General features: G+C 43.6%; 1 protein-coding gene across 3 annotated transcripts in view; it reads right to left on the reverse strand.

Moving 5' to 3' along the window:
• The window catches only part of PIK3R1 (phosphoinositide-3-kinase regulatory subunit 1), an 85348-nt gene extending 81760 nt beyond the window's left edge, over positions 1 to 3588 (reverse strand). The window contains exon 1 of one of the 3 annotated variants that reach the window (XM_017517748.2): positions 3457 to 3588. The gene's annotated coding sequence lies outside the window, so the exon portion shown is untranslated. Of the gene's footprint in view, positions 1 to 1636; positions 2253 to 2359; positions 2505 to 3456 lie in introns of those variants that run through there. The other 2 variants (XM_017517749.2, XM_017517750.2) reach the window with 2 other exon arrangements.
• Between the last annotated feature and the right edge of the window lie 17871 nt (positions 3589 to 21459).

A 21459-nucleotide genomic window follows, 5' to 3' on the forward strand; every position in this document is an offset into this window, starting at 1 on the left:
TGACTAAAACACCAAAAGCATTGGCAACAAAAGCCAAAATAGACAAATGGGACCTAATCAAACTCCACAGCTTCTGCACAGCAAAAGAAACTGTCATTAGAGTGAATCGGCAACCAACAGAATGGGAAAAAATTTTTGCAGTCTACCCATCTGACAAAGGGCTGATATCCAGAATCTAAGAACTAAAACAGATTTACAGGAAAAAAACAAGCCCATTCAAAAGTGAACGAAGGATATGAACAGACACTTTACAAAAGAAGACATACATGAAGCCAACAAACATATGAAAAAATGCTCATTATCACTGGTCATTTACAGAAATGCAAATCAAAACTACATTAAGATACCATCTCACGCCAATTAGAATGGCGATCATTAAAAAATCTGGAGACAGATGATGGAGAAGATGTGGAGAAACAGGAACACTTTTACACTGTTGGTGGGAGTGTAAATTAGTTCAACCATTGTGGAAGACAGTGTGGTGATTCCTCAAGGACCTAGAAATAGAAATTCCATTTGACCCAGAAATCCCATTACTGGGTATATATCCAAAGGATTATAAATCGTTCTACTATAAGGACACATGCACACGAATGTTCATTGCAACACTCTTCACAATAGCACAGACCTGGAACCAACCCAAATGCCCATTGATGATAGACTGGACAGGAAAGTGTGGCACATATACACCATGGAATATTATGCAGCCATCAAAAACGATGAGTTTATGTCCTTTGTAGGGACATGGATGAACCTGGAAACCATCATTCTCGGCAACCTGACACAAGAGCAGAAAATCAAACACCACATGTTTTTACTCATAGGTGGGTGTTGAACAATGGGAACACATGGACACAGGGAGGGGAGCATCACACACTTGGGTCCGTTGGGGGAAAACAGGGGAGAGACAGTGGGTGGTGGGGAGTTGGGGAGAGATGGCATGGGGAGAAATGCCCGATATAGGTGATGGGGAGGAAGGCAACAAATCACACTGCCATGTGTGTACCTATGCAACAATCCTGCATGTTCTTCACATGTACCCCAAAACCTAAAATGCAATTAAAAAATTACATGACATTCATGGAAAAATTTAAAGAAATGTACTTTTAACAGTACAAAATTTGGGTTAGATTAGGTTTGCATTTATAATTCAAAGTCCTTCAAAAGTCAGCTTGGGCAAAACTGACATTACCAGAAGATATAAGCAAGCCACCATCATCACTGTCAATAATCAAAATATGTTTTTCTGTAACTTACTGTTCCACTTCTGTTTCCCAAAACCAACTTTATTCTGTGAGGATTTCCTGTGCTTAACACATTTAAACTCAAGAAATCGCTAAAGAAAAACATATTTAATAAATGGGAAATAAAATGCTTTTTATGCTAACTATAGCATCATGGATACGAAAAGACTCACTTATATCATCACTCTTTAAAAGCAGATAAAACAGCAGACAGCAGTGTGTACACTGCAGAGTTCTGTTATGCAACTCAGAACAGGTCCCAAGTCAAGAAGAAAGTTAAAAGCAAATGCATATAACACTTTGCGAGCCAGTATCAGGTACACTAAACTTTCTTCCAATCATAAAAATTTACACACTTCCACGGAAAAAGTAGTATGACCCTTAGTACCTACCTGCACATAAAAGCTTAAGCAGCAAGCAGTGACATTACCCAGCAGTTCTGCAAGGCAGGGAGCCTCCTTCACTGGCCTTTTCAACTTAAACCTTAACTCCGAACCAAGATTTCTATCCAACTTTAGTCGTACACGCGCGCATGCACACACATACCACATTACTCTTATTTTATTTATAATGGCCAAAAACACTTGCTTCCCAAAGTTTAAGCAACTTTTGCACCTAGGAAAATTTATCTGTTTGCTTCTAGACGATTTTTCAAGAACAGTGTAATCTGTCAAAAAGTTCAAGCTAATAAGTTGCTTTTTCTTCCTTTTTCAATGTTAAAAGATACTCTGGCCTTCCCCTGTGCAGAAGTCACCAAATTCCTAGTGATTCAAACTGTGAAGATCTATTACTGTAATAGTGTGCTTCAGAAATGAACCTGTCTGCCTACTCTAACCCTTCCTAGCTAACATCTAACCATCTTTAAGGTTGCCAAAACGTAACACAACTAATGAAGTATTAAAATATAACCACATCAAGCCTTGACCAATAAGCTCTGTGAATATCCCGCCTGATTACTAAAACTTGAGCCTCATCACACCGAAATGACAATTTTACGTTGCATTCAAAACCCGGAACTGCTTTATCCATTCGTACTTAGCACTGGCTGACAAAGAGGAAAAGAACAGAAAAAAAACCCCAAAACCATGAACCCCCCAAATAAAGAGCAGACTCACACTCGGACACCAACAGCGCTGCAGCTCAAGGGATCAACGGTGGAAGTGAGACCTGTCCGATATTAATAGCGCCCCGGGAAACAGAAGAATTCCCCCAAATCCAGTTGACACACATTCTGCATTCAACATGTAACAGCCATTCTGCGCACACCCTTGCATGTCAGGCTCCAATTCTGGTTACCAAAGTATGTTTCTGCACAGGGGTGCCTGGCCAGGGCTTTTCTGTTCTCTTTGTCTTGTGATCTGAGGAGCAGTTTCTGCGCTTGGGAAGTGAGTGTTAGAGCTGTGGTTTCCAGAGAATTGCCCACGGTATTTTAGCTCCGGCTTGCTCGCTCCTTGGCGTTCCCCAGCCGGCTCCATATTGCTGGGCAGGTCCCTCCCGTCTCGCCCCACGTTCCAAAAAGCTGGATTTCCGGGCGGTTCCAAGGGCCCACTAAATATGCCTCCAACAACCTGCCCAAGCTTGGCTGGCACTGGACGCCGAGTTAGGGCTCCAGCGACCAACCGCCCGAGGCGCACTTCCCCCACCCCGGAAGAGGAGGGCGGCAAACTTCGGCAGGCGGGGGTGAGGGGACGAGCTCCGGGGACCACCGCCGCCTCGCCCGCCCCGGGGAAGGGTCCGGACAGCGACCCTGGCTGCAGCTGGAGGGCCGCGGGGAAGAGAGCGTTCCTTCCCGTTACGCGAAGGCAGCGGCCAGGGCGCTCTCGCCCGGTGAGGGGCCCCAAAAAACTGCAGCAAGGCGACAGCGGGGACCCTCGGAAGTGTGCGCCGACGGAGGGTGGGGGGAAGCCCGAGCTCGCCGGCAACTCCGGGGGCGAACGCGACCGTCGGCGTGCGGGACCTGCTCGCAGGAGGACGGAGGAAACGGAGCCAGGATGGCCGGGACCTCGCAGGACGCCGGCCGCGCGCGGGGGAGTACTGCCCGGCGGCCGGGAGATGCCGGCGGCGGGGAGGGCTGGGGGCCGGCCCGCTGCTCCCCGGCGGGGCTCTGCAGAAGCCGAAGCGGCTGCCGGTGACAGGAAGAGAGCCGGCAGCCGCGCACGCAAGCACCGCCTCCCCAACCCGAGCACACACACCCGGGGCCGCCACCACCTACCTCCCCCGCCCGCCGGCTTCCTTCCTCTGCCGGCCCGCGCTGCAGCGACGGCCTCCTGCCCGCTCGGCTCCGACGCGCCTCCAACTCGGCTGCGACCCGCCAGCCGTGCCCGATCCGTGCCTGCCGTCTCCGACCGCTGGCCTGCAGCCCTCGCCGCGGCCACCGCTTCCTCCAACTCCGCTCCAGCTGCTCGCGACTCCTCTTCGCTAGCCGGCAGCTCCGGGGCCCGGCGCCGGCCCCGCCTCCGGCCCGGCCCCGCGAGCCCCGCCCCCGAGCCCACACCAACCAGCGCCCGCGGCTCCGCCCCTTTCCGCCCGCGGCTCCGCCCCTTTCCGCCCGCACCGCTCCGGCCTCCGAGCCGGCGGCCGGCGGTGGGGGAGCGAGCTCCGGCCTGGCGGACCCTTCCTGCCGCCGCCCTCGCCTTCCGCCCCCAGCCGCGGGGATGCCCCGGGCGGCAGTGCGGCGCGCTGCCTCCCCTGTGGCGTGTTCTGGCTCTGCGCGTCCCGGGCCGGCCCGGCGGCTGGGCGTCTCCCGGTGCAGAGGCGCAGGGGCTCCGGGAGGTAGACGACAAGTTCAGACCTCCCTGGAGGCTGGCTGCGTCTGTAATCCGAGTGCCTAGCAGCCAACCCCAGGCTTTTTCGAGCCCCTAGCGCCCTAGCTGAGTGGCCGGGGTGGGGAGGACTTGGATTCCAGAGCTCGTCAAAGCGGGGAGGCCCTGCGATGCCTGGCCTTGCCAGCACAGCCTCCCGAGTGGGCGGAAAACCCGCGCCACCCCGCCTGGCGCTCCGGGGTGAAGGAGGGGTGAAAAGGTGAACCAGAGGGACGGGCGCCCGCAGCCTGCCGCTGGCTGACTCCGGGACCTGGCACCGCCGCCGCCGGGAGCCAGGCGGGCCCGCGAGAAGGGAAGCGAGTTTTCTGCGGATGTACGCTGGCTGATGCCTTCCAGTCCTGAGATGACAGAGCAAATGGAGGGCACTCAGGCAGACCACGGGCCCCTCGGCGTTGGCGGGGTCGGGTGGGGGAAGCTCAGGTGAATTACATTGTCTCTTAAAGGTGTCAGTTTTCAAATGCAGATTCTTCAAGTAATAATAATTTCCTAAGTTGCTCCAGAAAAATCGGATGTTGGTTCAAACCTTCCGCTGATGGTAAGATGGAATGCCAGCACCCCGTGCTCCGCTCTTTCACATGAAAACGTGAGAATCTGCTTCCTAAAAGTCTTTCCAGATTCTACTTTCCACAGCTTAAAGACCTGCACCCGCCTACCCTACTTGTCCTAAAGCCCTTTTATAGCTCCCTCCCAATTTCATTGCAAGAAAACTCTTTTTAAAAACAAACACACAAAACCTAAGCACTTGGCGTCTGTAAAACTTTGGATTTGGTGGTTTTTTCCTGTGGTAGTTGGAAGTAGAGGGAAGAACGTCCTGAAATTCATCGCCTATCCTTTAAAAATATCATTTCTAAAGGTGACTCACCTAACAGAAAAGTAAGCTCCGCTTTAGACTATTCGGGCACTGGTGTTTCTATTGTTCCAAGACGTCTCTTGAAGAGGTGACACAAAAACGGGCAGCTACTCATATCATGTTTAAGAGTACACTTTATCTAAAAGCAAATATGAAATTTACGAAGGTACCTCCTTCACACCTACTGTGTGACATGAAGGACCTCATGCATTCTCTCTCTGTAAATGAAATGAAGTATTGCCTTGTAGTAGAATTACTTTGATCCAATCCGGTAAGCTGAGATGAAACGCTGTGACCTTCACAGTATTTCCTTTAGGTTCTGCTCTGAGCAAAATGACAGTGAAAACCTTACCAGTTATCTCCTCCTTTTGGAGATGGCTGGAAAGAGTCTTATGCACTATTACAGTGGGGTTCTGTTGACCCCCAAACCCAAAAACAAAATCCTAAATGTACCTCCTCATTTAAACAGTCTTTAGTAATTTATTTCCAGCATATGTTGCATCTTTTAAGTTTTTTCATCATATTTGAACACATAAGTCTAAAGAGTGTCCCAATGAAAGAAAATTAGGCTCTCTTTTCATATGCTGAATAAATTATTTGTTTTAAACTGATATTTCCCTTCCATATCACTATTATTAGCATTTTTATTTTCACTTTCAATTGATTGCTATGAAACAAAAGCAAAGGCAACAAAACAGCAGTATTCAAACTTTTTTAAAAATAATATTTTTATTTAATAAAATCTAGTCTAGAATACCAAAATATGACTGCTCTAAGGTACGAAGGCATGTAACAAGGCCAAGAGGCCCATTGCACCACCGCCCTTCCTTTCTTCCGTCTAGAACGTCAAGGTCCTTGGACTAGAAACATCTGCATCTCCTGAGAATTTGTTGGAAATTCAAATTGTCCTCACTGAATCAGGAATGCTGAGGGTGGAGCCCAGCAATCTGTGTTTTAATAAGCTCTCCAAGTGGTCTGATGCATGTTATGGTTTCAGAACGGTTGCTCTAGGGCTTCTGGAAACACTGACTGAAAACCTCTTCAATAAAATGCTTGCATAAGTACCCAAACACCAGGGTTCAGTCAGTAATGGCCAAACTGTTGGCTGGCAGGTAGTGACACCAGCAAGGAGCTTGAAATTGCAGAAGATACACAATTTGCAACAAAAGGGGTGATACAGGGATGTCACATACAAGGCATAAGGGTGAAGGTCGTTTGGAAGTCAGACATAGGAAGTCAAGGACACCGCCCCCCCCCCCCCCAATATCAAGAAAGACTTTGGCCACAAGCTGAGAAAGAATCCTCCCCAAAGTATGGTAGGATACTCTCATTTGGCATCGTCATTCCATCTACATCAATACTGTGAGTGCTAGAATTAGCTTTCATTAGACTTGAAACCTAAGAATGTATCTTAGGGTTCAGGCAGGGCACAGTGGCTCATGTCTGTAGTCCCAGCACTTTGAGAGGCCGAAGTGGGCAGATCACCTGAGGTCGGGAGTTTGAGACCAGCCTGGCCAACACAGTGAAACCTCATCTCTGTGAAAAAAAAAAAAAAAAAAAAAAAAAAAAAAGATAAAAAAAAAAAAAAAAAAAAAAAAAAAAGAATGTATCAGGGTGGCTTCAAAACCAACGTGAAATACAAATGGCTTAGACCTTTACCTTCTCAAGTGAAGCCCATAGACCAGCAGTTTTGGCACCATGTAAGAGTTTGCTGGAAAGGCAGAAGCCCGAACCTATTCCAGGCATACTTAATCACAATCTGCATTTTAACAAGATTCTCAGGTGATTCCTATGCAAGTTAAACGTTGAGAAACTCTATCTCAGACAGGGGTTCTCAATTTTCTCTACATATTGCAAATACCTGAAGACCTTATAAAAGTCTCAATACCTGGTCTGCACCCCAGATGGATTATATCAAAATCTCCGGGGTGAAATGAAGGCATTAGTAACTTTTAAAGCTCTTCATATTATTCTAATGTGAAGCCAGGTTTTAGGAACAACTGCCTTGGAGGCGCCACTTAAGAAAGGTACCATTAGAAAAGCCCTCTGGGGAGAGTAGAGTACAAATGCCTGGTCTTAAAGGGGGCAGCTGATACTAGAATTTAGCTGATTGTTACCACAGAGAAATGTGAGCCCAGATTTTCCAATTTTCCTTGAGAAGCTGAAAATCCAGATTTTTATGGGCAATTTTCCAATTATTGAATGCTGGCGATGAATTCAACATTTTTTGAAATATGGTTTAGGCCACATTTGTGTGATTTTTTTTTTTTTGAAATGTGAGTTAGCTTCATGGGAATTTATGATGCTGTACATCATAAAATAAAGTGGGCTGGAAAAAATAGTCACCCAAGAAGAGTACTGGATTGTTGAAATGTCAGCCTGATGATCTAAGACTCAGGTGTTTTAAATGTTCTGTTCTCTAACAGAACCGAACACTAGGCATTCAATGACTGGGAAGTGGTAATAGGTGAGATATCAATGCTTGCAGCCCTGGAGCAAAACATTATGGTGTTCTGTGCAATATTTTTCTTTTTTCTTTTTTCTGCCTGCTAACTGATGTGTTGGGGGTCGAAGAGTGGAACCAATCTTTGCATTACTTAGCTTAAAATCTGCATCTGCAGCTATTGTGAGTTAGCTAGGTTAAATACATATTAAGAGAAATATGATGCTGGGTGCGGTGGCTCATGCCTGTAATCCCAGCCCTTTGGGAGGCCAAAGCAAGCAGACCACGAGATCAGGAGTTGCAGACCAGCCTGGCCAATACGGTAAAACCCTGTCTCTACTATAAATACAAAAAAATTAGCCAGGCATGGAGGCACGCACCTTGTAGACCCAGCTACTCGGGAAGCTGAGGCAGAAGAATTGCTTGAACCTCGGTAGGGGCAGAGGTTGCAGTGAGCCAAGATCATGACACAAAGGAAAAAGAGAAACCTGAAAAAAATTATTGATGGTTATGGTTTGGCTGTGTCCCCACCCAAATCTCATCTTGAGTTGTAGCTTCTATAATTATTTCATGTTGTGAAACAAGCGTGGTGGGAGATAATGAATCATGAGGACAGTTTCCCCCATACTGTTCTCATGGTAGTAAGTCTCACAAGATCTGATGGTTTTATAAGGGGTTTCCCCTTTCTCTTGGCTCTCATTCTCTCTTTGCCTGCCACCATGTAAGACGTGCCTTTTGTCTTCCACCATGATTGTGAGGCCTTCCCAGCCACATGACACTTTAAGTACATTAAACATTTTTTCATTTATAAATTACCCAGTCTCAGGTATGTCTTTATCAGCAGCTTGAAAACAAACTCATCAAGTAAATTATTACAGCAGCAGTGGGGTGCTGCTGTAAAGGTATCTAAAAATGTGGAAGTGACTTTGGAACTGGGTGTCAGGCAGAGGTTGGAATAGTTTGGAGGGCTCAGAGGAAGACAGGAAAATGTAGGAAAGTTTGGAACTTCCTCGAGACTTGTGAATGGCTTTGACAAAAATGCTGATAGTGATATTAACAATAAGGTCCAGGCTGAGGTAGTCTCAGATGGAGATGAGGAACTTGGGAACTTGGCAACTAGAGTAAAGGTGACTCTTGCTATGTTTTAGCAAAGAGGCTGGTGGCATTCTGGCCCTGCCTTAGAGATTTGTGGAACTTCTAACTTGAGGAAGATGATTTAGGGTATCTGGCAGAAGAAATTTCTAACCAGCAAAGCATTCAAGAGATGAGCTGGGTGCTGTTAAAACATTCAGTTTTAAAAGGGAAACACAACATAAAAGTTCAGAGAACTTGCAACTTGACATGAAAGAAAAGAAAAACCCATTTTCAGAGAAGAAATTCAAGCTGGCTGCAGAAATTTGCATAAGTAATGAGGAGCCAAATGTTAATCAATAAGACAATGGGGAAAATGTTTCTAGGGCCTGCCAGAGACCTTTGCTCCAGCTGCTTCAACTGTGGCTAAAAGGGGCCAAGGTACAGCTTGGGCTGTGGCTTCAGAGGGTGCAAGCCCCATGCCATGGCAACTTCCACATGGTTGGGACTGTGGGTGCACAGAATTCAAAAATTGAAGTTTGGGAACCTCTGCCCAGATTTCAGAGGACATATGGAAACGCCTGGATGTTGAGGCTTAAGTTTGCTGCAGGGGTGGGGTCCTCATGGAGAACCTCTGCTAAGGCAGTGCACAAGGGAAATGTGTGGGGTTGGAGGCCCCACACAGAGTTCCTTCTGGGGCACCACCTAATGGAGCTGTGAGAAGAGAGCCACTGTCCTCCAGACTCCAGAATGGTAGATCCACCAACAGCTTGCACCATGCATCTGGAAAAGCCACAGACACTCAATGCCAGCTTGTGAAAGCAGCCGGGAGGGAAGCTGTACCCCGCTAAGCCAACAAGGGCGGAGCTACCCAAGACCATGGGAACCTACCTTTTGCATCAGCATGAGGTACATGTGAGACATGGAGTCAAAGATGATCATTTTGGAGCTTTAAGATTTGACTGCCCTGCTGGATTTCAGACTTGCATGGGGCCTTTAGCCCCTTTGTTTTGACCAATTTCTCGCATATGGAATGGGTGTATTTATTCAATGCCTGTACTTCCATTGTAATCTAGAAAATAACTAACTTGCTTTCAATTTTACAGGCTTATAGGCAGAAGGGACTTACTTTCTCTCAGATGAGTCTTTGGACTATGGACTTCTTAGTTAACGTTGAAATGAGTTAAGACTTTGGAGGACTTTTGGGAAGGCACTATTGGTGTTGAAATATGAGGACATAAGATTTGGGAAGGGCCAGAGGTGGAATGATATGGTTTGGCTGCGTTCCCACCGAAATCTCATCTTGAATTGTAGCTCCCAAAATTCCCATGTATTGTGGGAGGGACCCAGTGAGAGATAATTGCATCATGGGGTGGTTTCCCTTATACTTTTCTCATGGTAGTAAATAAGTCTCACAAGATTTGACAGCTTTATAAGGGGTTTTCCCTTTTGCTTGGCTCTCATTCTCCCTTTGCCTGCTGCCATGTAAGATGTGCCTTTCACTTTCTGCCATGATTGTGAGGCATCCCCAGCCACATGGAATTGTAAGTCCATTAAACCTCTTTTTCGTTATAAATTACCCAGTCTCAGGTACATTTTTATCAGTAGCATGAAAATAGACTAATATACTACCAGAGGAAGAATTTAGAAGACCAGCAGTACTATAATGCCCATTCGGTTGTTTCTGAGCTTGTACAAGCTGTTATTGATGTTGAAGCATTAGAAGGAGTGAGAACTTTAATGTATCCCAGAGAGCAAGATCATAATCACCTACACTCAGAGGTCTCTGATCATAATATATGCTTTTGGGATTCTTCTCTTTTAGCTCTTCAGTCCTCGTACTTCAGGATAAGACTCTGAAAATAAGTCAACCAGTATAAATGAGCCACCTAAGTGATACTTTCAGTTCAATTTTGCTGAGTATTTGATCCCAAAAATCACCTGCAAAAAGAAACTCACCTTAAAAAAATTAAAATACAATAATTTCAGTTGAGTTGATAAAATATGAAACATAGAAACAGATTTTTGTGCAGTTATTTTCTTAAAAGCAAGAGTGAATTTTTATTTTTATATAACTCCAGCAGCTAGCAGACTTCCTGGTACATCATGGGCCCTCAGTAAGGGAGGAAGGTCTGAAGGGTGAAAGGAAGGTTGACAGCAGTTTTTTCTATTTGTGGCAGTTGAAGCAATAGAATGCAAGTGCTGTCTAGATTATCCTTCTGAGGGTCTGGTAAGTGAGAGCCACATTTCAGAACAGATCAACAGGACCCCACATTATGCCAATCTGCAAGTGGTGCTGAAACATCTGTGAGGGCCGAGCGCAGTGGCTCACACCTGTAATACCAGCACTTTGGGAGGCTGAGGCGGCAGGATCACAAGGTCAAGAGATCAAGACCATCCTGGCCAATATGGTGAAACCCCATCTCTACTAAAAATACAAAAATTAGTTGGGTCTGGTGGCATGCACCTGTAGTCCCAGCTACTAGGGAGGCAAGACAGGAGAATCGCTTGAACCTGGGAGGTGGAGGTTGCAGTGAGTGGAGATTGTGCCACTGCACTCCTGCCTGTGTGACAGCGAGACTTCATTCCCCCACCCCCCAAAAAAACTGTGAGCATGAAACAACTGGAAAGCCATATGCAAGACAAAATGAATCTTGACCCTCATATCCTACCATATAAAAAATTAACCTAAAATGGATCATAGACCTAAATTTAAGAGCTAACAAAATACTTCAAAAAATGGAAAAAAAATGGTTTGGAAAATATTTCTTAAATATCAGGACTGAGAAAGCTTGAACTATAAAAGAAAAAAAAAGAAAAAAAATCAGTGAATTGGCCTTCATTTAAATTGAAAATTTTGATCTTCAAAAGACATTGTCATGAAAATGAAAAGCCCTATCTTAGGAGAAAATATTTTCAAAAATGCATATGCAACAAGGAACTTGTGTTTTAGAAACTCTTATAAGTAAAAGACTTGAACAACACTTTACCAAAGAAGATATATGGGGCTGGGTGCAGTGGCTTACACCTGTAATCCCAGCACTTTGGGAACAAAAGGTGGGTGAAGTGCTCAAGCCTAGGAGGTAAGACCAGCCTGGGCAATATGACAAAACCCTGTCTCTACAAAAAATACAACAATTATCCAGGAGTGGTGGCATGTGCCTGTGGTCCCTGCTACTTAGGAGCCTGAGGTAAGAGGATTGCCTGACCATGGCAGGCAGAGGCTACAGCGAGCTGAGATCTTACCACTGCACTCCAGTGCCGGGGGAACAAAACAAAGCAAATAATCAAAAACAGTGTCTCAAGCCTATAATCCTAGAGGTTTGGGAGGCAGAAGCTGGAGGATTGCTTGAGGCCAGAATTTCAATACCAGCCTAGGCAACATAGCAAAATCCTGTCTCTCCAAAAAATTTTAAAAATTAGCTGAGTGTGGTGGTATGCACCTGTAGTCCCAGCTACTTGGGAGGCTGAGGTGGGAGGATTGCTTCAGCCCAGGAGTTCAAGACTGCAGTGAGCTAGGATTCAGCCATTGCACACCAACATAAGCCACAGACTGAGACCCTGTCTCTGGAAAAAAAAAAAAACAATATGTGGATGGCAACCAAGTTCATGTATAGAAGCTCAACATCTTCAGTCATTAGAGAAATGCAAATTAAAATCTTAATGAGAGGGGAATCAAACAGATACTTGTAAGCCAAAGTTCACAGCAGCAGTATTTACAATAGACAAAAGCAGGAAACAACCCAAGAGTTTATTAACATATGAATGGATAAACAAAGTGTGGTGTATACATACAAAGGAATATTATTCAGCCATAGAAAAGGAAGAAAGCTGTTACACATGCAGCGACATGGATAAACTTTGAAAATGTGCTAAATGAAGTAAATCAGTCATAAAAGGAGAGATATTGTATGACTCTTCTTACATGAAATATCTAGAATAGATAAATTCATAGAGACAGAAAATAGAGATTATGGGTTTGGGTGAGTGGGAATGGGAACTTACTGCTTAATGGGTAAGTTTCTGTTTGAGACGGTGAACAATTTTGGAATAGATAGTGGTGATGTTTGAACAGCATTGTGAATGTAATTAATGCCACTATGTTGTACACTTAAAATGGTTAAGAGAGCAAATTTTATCTTATATATTTTACCTCAATAAAAATTTAAAAAGTTATTAAAGGCCAAACATATTTAAAGGGAATGTATTAGCCCATTTTCACACTGTTATAAAAATAATACCAGAGACTGGGTAATTTATAAAGGGAAGAGGTTTAATTGACTCACAGTTCCACATGTCTGGGGAGGCTTCACCATAGGAAACTTATAATCATGGTGGAAAATAAAGGAGAAACTAGGCACATCTTCAAAAGGCAGCAGGAGGGAGAGAGAGAAAGAGAAAGAGAGAGAGAGAGAGAGAGAGAGAGAACGCACACAAATGAAAGGGAAGTGCCACGCTTTTAAACCATCAGATATAGTGAGAACCCTTTCACTATCATGAGAACAGCATGGGGGAAAATGGCTCCATGAACCAATCCCCTCTCACCAGGTCCCTCCCTCAACATTCCAGTATTACAATTTGAGATGAGATTTGGGTAGGGGATACAGAGCCAAACCACATTAAGGACATTGATTTGTATTCTCTACCACCCAATAAATACTTGTCAAATTAAAAAAGAAAACACAATGAGATATGGCCACCACATACCCATTAGAATGGCTAAAATTATAAAGGTTGATAATACCAAGTGTTGACAAGGATATGGAACAAGTGCAACTTTGTGACTCTGGTGATGGTAATGTAAAATAATATAATCAAGAAAGCAGTTTGGCCATTTATTTAAAAGTTAAACATACATCCACTGTAAGATCCAGTGATTCTTATTCTGTGTATTTGCCCAAGAAAAATAAAAACATGTGTCCATACAAAATTTTGTGGATGAATATTCATGGGAGTTTTATTTTTAGTAGCCCCAAGCTGTAAATAACCCAAATGTCCATTATCAGGTGAAAGAATAAACAAATTATGGTATTCTCATACAATGGAATACTACTTGGCAAGAAAAAACCAGAATTATATTTTTTTCTTGCAGAGCTAGCAGAGGTTTTATTTTGGACCAAAAAAAAAAAAAAAAAAAAAGCAGCAATTGAATTATTTTGTGGCTGGAGGCATGGGCAAGGGAGGCGCTCCAGGCAGTAAACTCTCCCCCTCCCCCCACCCAGGGTGAACTGAGGGCTAAGGCTGAGCCTCAGGTGTGTCTCCTGTTCCCTGTGCTCCTTGCACAGTGGCCTTTCTCATAGGCTCTGGGGCAGCTGCAGGAGGCGTAGGCTGGGAGGGGCTGCCATGGCTGCACTTGAGCAGAACATCAGAGGACTCAGCACCAGCTTCCCATCACGGGTCTCTATCTTCTTCACAACCATGGCCCTAAAACCCTCAAACTATTGATACACACAACATGGATGAATATTAAAATTATGATGTTAATACAAAGAAGCAAGACAAGGTAAACAGTATACATACAGCTTGGTTTTTTTTTTTTTTTTTTTTTGAGACGGAGTTTCACTCATGTTACCCAGGCTGGAGTGCAATGGCGCGATCTCGGCTCACCGCAACCTCCGCCTCCTGGGTTCAGGCAATTCTCCTGCCTCAGCCTCCTGAGTAGCTGGGATTACAGGCACGCACCACCATGCCCAGCTAATTTTTTGTATTTTTAGTAGAGACGGGGTTTCACCGTGTTGACCAGGATGGTCTCGATCTCTTGACCTCGTGATCCACCCGCCTCGGCCTCCCAAAGTGCTGGGATTACAGGCTTGAGCCACCGCGCCCGGCCCAGCTTGGTTTTATTTTTATAAAATTCTAGAAAATCCAAACTAATCTGTAACAGAAAGCAGTCCAGTGGGTTTCTGCCACCTTGCTGGGTTGAGGCAGGAGTGGAGAGATGGTTGAATTATAAAGGGCATGCAGAGGCTTTTGGGGGTGAAGGCTATAGTTTCCTGATTATTGGCATATGTAAAAACTCATTAAATTGTACACTTTAAATATGTATAGTTTATTATATATCAGTTATATCTCGATAAAGTCACACAAAAAATAGAAAAGTATAAGGATCTTCTTCATGGTGTTCTAATTTCATCAAGTCAGAAAATTATTAGGAAATACTGATTTTGTTAAATACAATTAGAATTTTCTAATATCTGCCAGAAAGTTGTAATAAGAAATATTCAAATCTACAAGTTTTGTCTTGTGACTGATGCTGCCTTTCATATGTTTCTCTTGTCCAGTGCACAGCCTGTACCTCCATGCATAGCAGCCTGCAATCATGTTCACATAGCCCCCTTCCCAATACTAGGAAAACCTGGAGGCAGAACTTATTCACTGAGAAGTGTTTTTAATGAGCATAGATTCAGAATAAATGGTGGTAGAGAGTCTTGAAGGATATTTCATCCTGGCTTTGGAAAACCTTATGGAATTGTCTCAGTCACCCAACGGAGTCCATCTTCCTAGTGAGCAGAATGTTTCATCCCCATCCCAGAAACCTTCTCCGCTGGACTGCCTAATAAATATGAACTCACTCTTCCTCTCTGGCTTCCTTTTGTGTAGATTCTATATAGCCACTCCATTTGATTAAAACTGTATTACAACGTTGGCTTATGGTACACTTAGCATTCAGCTTCTTCAGTTAACATCATATTCCAGTCCCACCTTTAGAGACTAAAAGTTAATCACTATGTTCAGATTTGGGAGATACCAGATTTTCTCCACCATTTAAAGATTCTGTCAGACTGATTCATCATGAGTTCATTGTATTAATTTCTTTCTCAGAAGGTTACTTTTTCGAAAGTTTTCGAGCCACCTTTCTCCAACAAAAGCAACTCCCTTAAATCCATAAGTAATGCATTAGTTGAACTAAAGATGCAATTCTGAAACATTCTACTATGCATATCTGAAAATGAGGTTGCTTTTGGAAAGGGACAAGGAACATAAACATGATGAAGAGCAAGCTAATAAATTATATTTCTTGGAGATTCGACTAATAGGAAATTTAGCCCATGGTTGATTATATTCCACACCCAAGCCTTGAGCACTGGCTTAAATTATCAGGCTGCTGTTACAGCTGTCTGGGTGAAAGGATTTGCCTGAGTATGTTCGTGTTGGCACTGCCAGCATAAAAATTAAGGGCAAAGGCATACTGATAGATAATGAGCCCTTTATCAAGGAAACTGTGTTGGACAATCTCACTGCTCAGAAATAATTTTTCAAAAGAAACCCCAGCCTTTGTTGCCTCCCCTGGAGGGGACCCAGAGCTGTCAGCGCTCCAACAGAACCTGGCCCCTAGCATTCAGACAAGCTCAGAATAAAGGAGACACATTTCCATCAGCCTCCCCAGTCTAGCTCCTGTCATATAGACTTTTCTCTGAATCCTGCTGAGCTGTGTGCCAAGAAAACACTTTGGATCAGACAAGGCTGTATTCTGACAATACTGATTTTTTAAAAAAAGGGCTAGAATTTTTCACTGAAACACTTAAACTCGTTGCTGGTAGATGCATCACAACGTTAACAAGGATTTCCTTTCTGTTGTTATAAACAGAAAGGAGCAACTCTGTATTTGGAAGAATGACTTTGGAAGGAATGACTGTGGATAATTTAGGATGTTTTATAAGTTATTAGATTCTTTAACCACTAATGTACTTGAAAAAGGTAGTTTATGTTTTCTGTTTTAAGAAGGGAACCACACTTACAATGATTTTTGTATTAAATTTTAATGTTTAAAGAGGGCTTTTATGGGTTGGGTGTGGTGGCTCATGCCTGTAATACCAGCACTTTGGGAGGCCGAGGTAGGCGGATTGCTTGAGCTCAGGAGTTTGATGTCAGCCTGGGCAACATGGTGAAACCCCATCTCTACCAAAACTACAAAAATTAGCTGGACATGCTGGGATGTGCCTATGGTTCCAGCTACTTGGGAGGCTGAGGTGGGAGGATCGCTTGAGCCTAGGAGGTGGAGGTTGAATTGTGCCAAGATGGCATTTCTGCACTCCAGCCTGGATAACAGGGTGAAACCCCATATNAAAAAAAAAAAAAAAAAAAAAAAAAGATGGCTTTTACATGAATTGTTTTATTTGACCCACCAGCCCTGGGTTGTAAGCAGAGCATGTATCATGATTTTCATTCTGCAGATGAAGAAATAGACTTGGGAAAACTCCTAGGTCCCATAGGTGGTAAGCAACAGAACCAAATCTCCCCTTGGGTCTTCTGACTCTTGGAGAGCAGCACGTGCTGCCTCATTCTTGGATGATTCTTCCATTTGGGTTAATGTGCTCCTTATTCTACATCTGTGTTACATCACTTCTAGGCAGGTTTCAGTCTAACTTCTGTAATTATTCACTGATCTGTCATTACCACAAACTGAGGAGACATTTTGAAAGGGAAAGGCTTTGGGATCATTAGCAAAGAGTTTCAGACCTCTGGGATCACCTAATCTCTACTTGAGGAATACAGAACTATAGAATTGGCAAGTGCTGTATACATGTAGTTTAACTCTGTTTTTCAGATAAGAAAGCCAAGACCCAGGGAAGCTTGATAATTATCTCTATGATACAAAGTTAGTTAATGCTTCAAATCACACAGCTAGTGACAAAACCATGATAAGAACCTAAGTTAAATCCATGTCCATGGTATACCCCATAGTCCCAGCTACTTGGGAGACTGAGGCATGAGGATGGCTTGAGGCTAGGAGTTCTAGGCTGCAGTGAGGTATGATTGTACCCCTGCACTCCAGCCTAACAGAGTGAGACCCTGTCTCTAAAAACAATATGGTAATATAAAAAATAAATCCAGGCCTCATTTTTCTAGCCCATGGCCTTGTTGTTATCATTCCAGTTCAGCTAATGCTGGGGAAATACTTGCCAAATATAACAGGCACCATTGATTTATCGAAGAAAAGATTTATGACTTGTATACATGATTACAGGACTGTCAACAATGCCCTTGTAAAAGATTAATAATCTTGTACAAAATTTGGGCACCACGTCAGGTGAAAAACAGGAGGAACCAGGCAGGTTGATGATGCAATTGAAGGCAAAACTCAAACCTGAAATGCTATAAAATACTCTACCACATAATTTTACCACGCAACTGTGGCAGAGGAGTTGATAATTACTGCTCTTTTTTCAGTCACTGAATTTGGAGGGAAAAGAGAATACACATCTGTTCTGAAGCCCTTTACCTGTCCGGGAATGTTTGCACACACCCTCATTTCTACCACCTCACCACCTCCATTCTCCAATCCATATTGGGTCCTGTTAAAATGATGTCTTAATATTTCCCTAATTCCTTTGTGAATTTCTATATAATACTACAATCCTAGTATTACTATATAATAGCCAAAACTGGCCGGGCGCAGTGACTCATACCTGTAATCCTAGCACTTTGGGAGGCTGAGGTGGGTGGATCACCTGAGGTCAGGAGTTTGAGACCAGCCTGGCCAACATGGCAAAAGCTTGTCTCTACTAAAAATACAAAAATTAGCTGGGCATGGTGGCAGCTGCCTATAATTGCAGCCTCTCAGGAGACTGAGGCAGGATAACTGCTTGAACTCGGGGTTCAGAGGTTGCAGTGAGCCAAGATCACGCCACTTCACTCCAGCCTGGGCGAAAGAGTGAAACTCCGTCTCAAAAAATAGTAAATAAATAAATATCCCAAACCTAGTATTCTCCCTAACATGAGGCTCAGTACTTCAGCGGTGACTTTGCCAAGTTTTTCTTTTTCATGCTTTCTTCAGAAACTTCTTGGCTTATCAACAAGTTACGTTGCAGAAGGCTGCAAGATCATTTGGCATTAGAGTCAAAGTAATACCATGCAAGTGGCCACTAGAGTCAATAGTTGGAGACCGGCCACTTTTATGTGGTTTTGCTCTGGTATAAAGGTTTGACAATATCTACGATCGCAGGTAGAAAGTTCATGAATAGAGGACTGCTTTATGCATAGTAATTCATTTAGTCCCCAGAAACAACCTGTAAGGTAGATGTTTTACAGATAAGAAAATTGTGGCACAAAGAGATTAGTAAGCAGGTAGAACTGAGCTTTGAACTCAAGCAACTTGGCTCTAGACAGCATCCTCTAAACCTGGGGTCTGTAAAGTATACCCTGCAGGCCAGCTCTGGCCCACCACCTGCTTTAAACAACTTTTGAAGTTGTCTGTGGCTGCTTTCCTGCTACCATGGCAGAACTGAGTAGTTGCAACGAAAACTGTATGACCCACAAAGCCTAAAATATTCACTGTCTGGTTCTTTGTGGAAAAAGTTTGCTGACTCTTGCAGTAAACTATACTGGAGAATAACGGGGACTGTCCTTTTCTCACTTTAAAAAATACAAATGCAGAGCTTTTACAGGTGTGGTTACAGGCGTGGTGGCTCATACCTGTAACCCCAGCATGCTGGAAGGCTGAAGTGGGTGGATCGCCTGAGCTCAGGAGTTCAAGACCATCCTGGACAATATGGCAAAACCCCATCTCTACTAAAAATACAAAAATTAGCTGGGTGTGGGCTAGGTGTAGTGGCTCACACCTGTAATCCCAGGGCTTTGGGAAGCCGAGGCCGGTGGATCACAAGGTCAGGAGTTTGAGACCAGCCTGGTCAACATGGTGAAACCCTATCTCTACTAAAAATACAAAAAAAAAAAAAAAAAAATTGGCTGGGTGCGGTGGTGGGTGCCTGTAATCCCAGCTACTCAGGAGGCTGAGGCAGGAGAATTGCTTGAACCCAGGAGTTGGAGGTTACAGTGAACCGCGATCACACCGCTGCACTCCAGCCTAGGCAACAGAGCGAGACCTTGTCTCAAAAGAAAAAAAAAAAGAAAAAATGCATCTAAAAGCTGTTGTTTTATAGACTAATAAGTTAATAACTGGAAGAGAGTTTAGTATCTATCTAATTCTTCCCTATTGGTTTTTACGATAAGGAAACTGATGCCTGGGGGATTAATACATATATCTCCCTAAACTACACCAAATGAGAGGAGCAGGCAAGGACTAGAACTCAATTCTCCAACCCACCGATCTGTTGTGTTTCAGTTTCAAGTCTCAATTGGCACCATGGCAGGGATTTGTTGAAAATGAGCTAGAAGTAAAACTGGAAAGAATGATAGGTACCATCTAGCAAATGAAGAATGAAATTAAAGGTTAAGTACAGAGGGGCCAAAAGGAAGGAAACAGTCTGTGCTGATAACTGGGGCACAACGGCTCCCAAGGCAAACTGCATCTGCTTCTCAGCTTCATCGAGGGCCAGCTGTTGAAGGGCCACTCAAGCCTACTTGGACTCCTGGTCTCTGACTTCTGTTTACACTCATGTTCTTTGCCTACCGAATACTTAAGAATGGATTATTGTATAAATGTCATTAGCCATATATACGTTCAGTCCTAACTAGATTACAAATTCCTTGAGGGAAAGTCCATAAGTCATGACCACATGGGGTGTAGAGTCTGTCTCTCTTCCCTGCAGAGAAGACTATTCACTGAGAAGTCAGAAGGGAACTGCTGGCCTGATTATTTTCTTCTATTTTTCAATGTCCTTCCATAAGAAGACTCATAAGAGATCTTTATTTATTATCATTTTCATCACCAGTAATGTGCATAGCCCTCGTTTCATCTTAGAGCTTCAAAAGAATACATATTGAGACCAGCATCTTTATGACTTGTCATCTAACATGTTCTCCTTTATTTCCAAAGGAACAAAGTACATATTTTCCCAGATGCAATTGAAATTTTAACTCCTGCTATTTCTTTTAGAACTTGGGGGAGTCTTAGTGTTAATCAAATGAAAATGAAAAGAACTAGAATTTGTTACATAATTTTCTATCTACAGAAATGCAAATGATATTTAAAATTAGGATAATTTCAGACCTAGTGCATTGCTTTGTTGAAAGAATCAGTTCAAACACAATAGTTCAAATCACAGACAAATGCAAATCTCTTGGCATACATCATTAAAAAATATAAAACTTTCAAAATTTTGGAAATTTCAGGTGCCTTCATAACAGTTAAAAAAAAACAACCACTAGTTCAGGGAGATGAAATATTTTGCATAATTATCAGCATTTTTAGAATTGTCTTCAGTTAGGTCTTGAGGATCACATATGTTAATTTACTCAGTTGGGGTGTAATGGCAAACTTGCATGTTTTGCTCAGCCCCTGCTTTTTTGGGGCTTGCAAATCAAGTCCTAAAGGAATCCCCTCAGACTATCATGGGAATACCCATTTCGGCAATGGTTCAGTAGGGTATATGAATCAATGTGTGATAGTCACTGCTTTTTCTCCAGCTCCTACATCCTGTCACAGTTGATTGGTCTGGAGAAGGACAGCTAGTCTGCCTAAGCCAATGAGTTTCTTCCTTAGGATTTTAGATTTTGTCCTGAAAGAGTTAAGAGTGTTTCCCTCTAATGCCTGAGCTCTAGGGCTTAAACCTCAAGAGCTGTCACTTGTCATATTTTCGTTCATGTTAAGAAGAAAAGTGATGGAAGCTAGTTTCTGAGAACAGAAAAAGAAAAAGCAGATACGCAAGAGAGGAAGAGCTGGGGAGAAGGAACTGTGAAGTCATGAGTTCGTGATTCTAGCTTTTCCTGAACTCTAGCCACAGATTTATTCTTATATTCCATTAGATACCTTTATATTCTTATAATAACGTTCTTTTTGTTTAAGCTAATTGGAGTGCGGTTTCTGTTACTTGGCATTAAATGTCTTAAGAAATACGTAATAGGCTGGGTATGGTGGCTCATGCCTGTAATCCCAGCACTTTGGAAGGCTGAGGCAGGTGGATCACCTGAGGTCAGGCGGTCAAGACCAGCCTGGCCAACATCGTGAAACCCTGCCTCTACCAAAAATACAAAAAATTAGCTGGGGGTGGTAGTGGGTGCCTGTAATCGCAGCAACTCGGGAGATTGAGGCAGGAAAATCGCTTGAACCCAGGAAGTGGAGATTGCTGTAAGTCAAGATCATGCCACTGCACTCCAGCCTGGGTGACAGAGTAAGACTCTGTCTCC

Source organism: Cebus imitator, unplaced genomic scaffold, assembly GCF_001604975.1.
Source record: "Cebus imitator isolate Cc_AM_T3 unplaced genomic scaffold, Cebus_imitator-1.0 Scaffold645, whole genome shotgun sequence".
NCBI lineage: Eukaryota > Metazoa > Chordata > Mammalia > Primates > Cebidae > Cebus > Cebus imitator.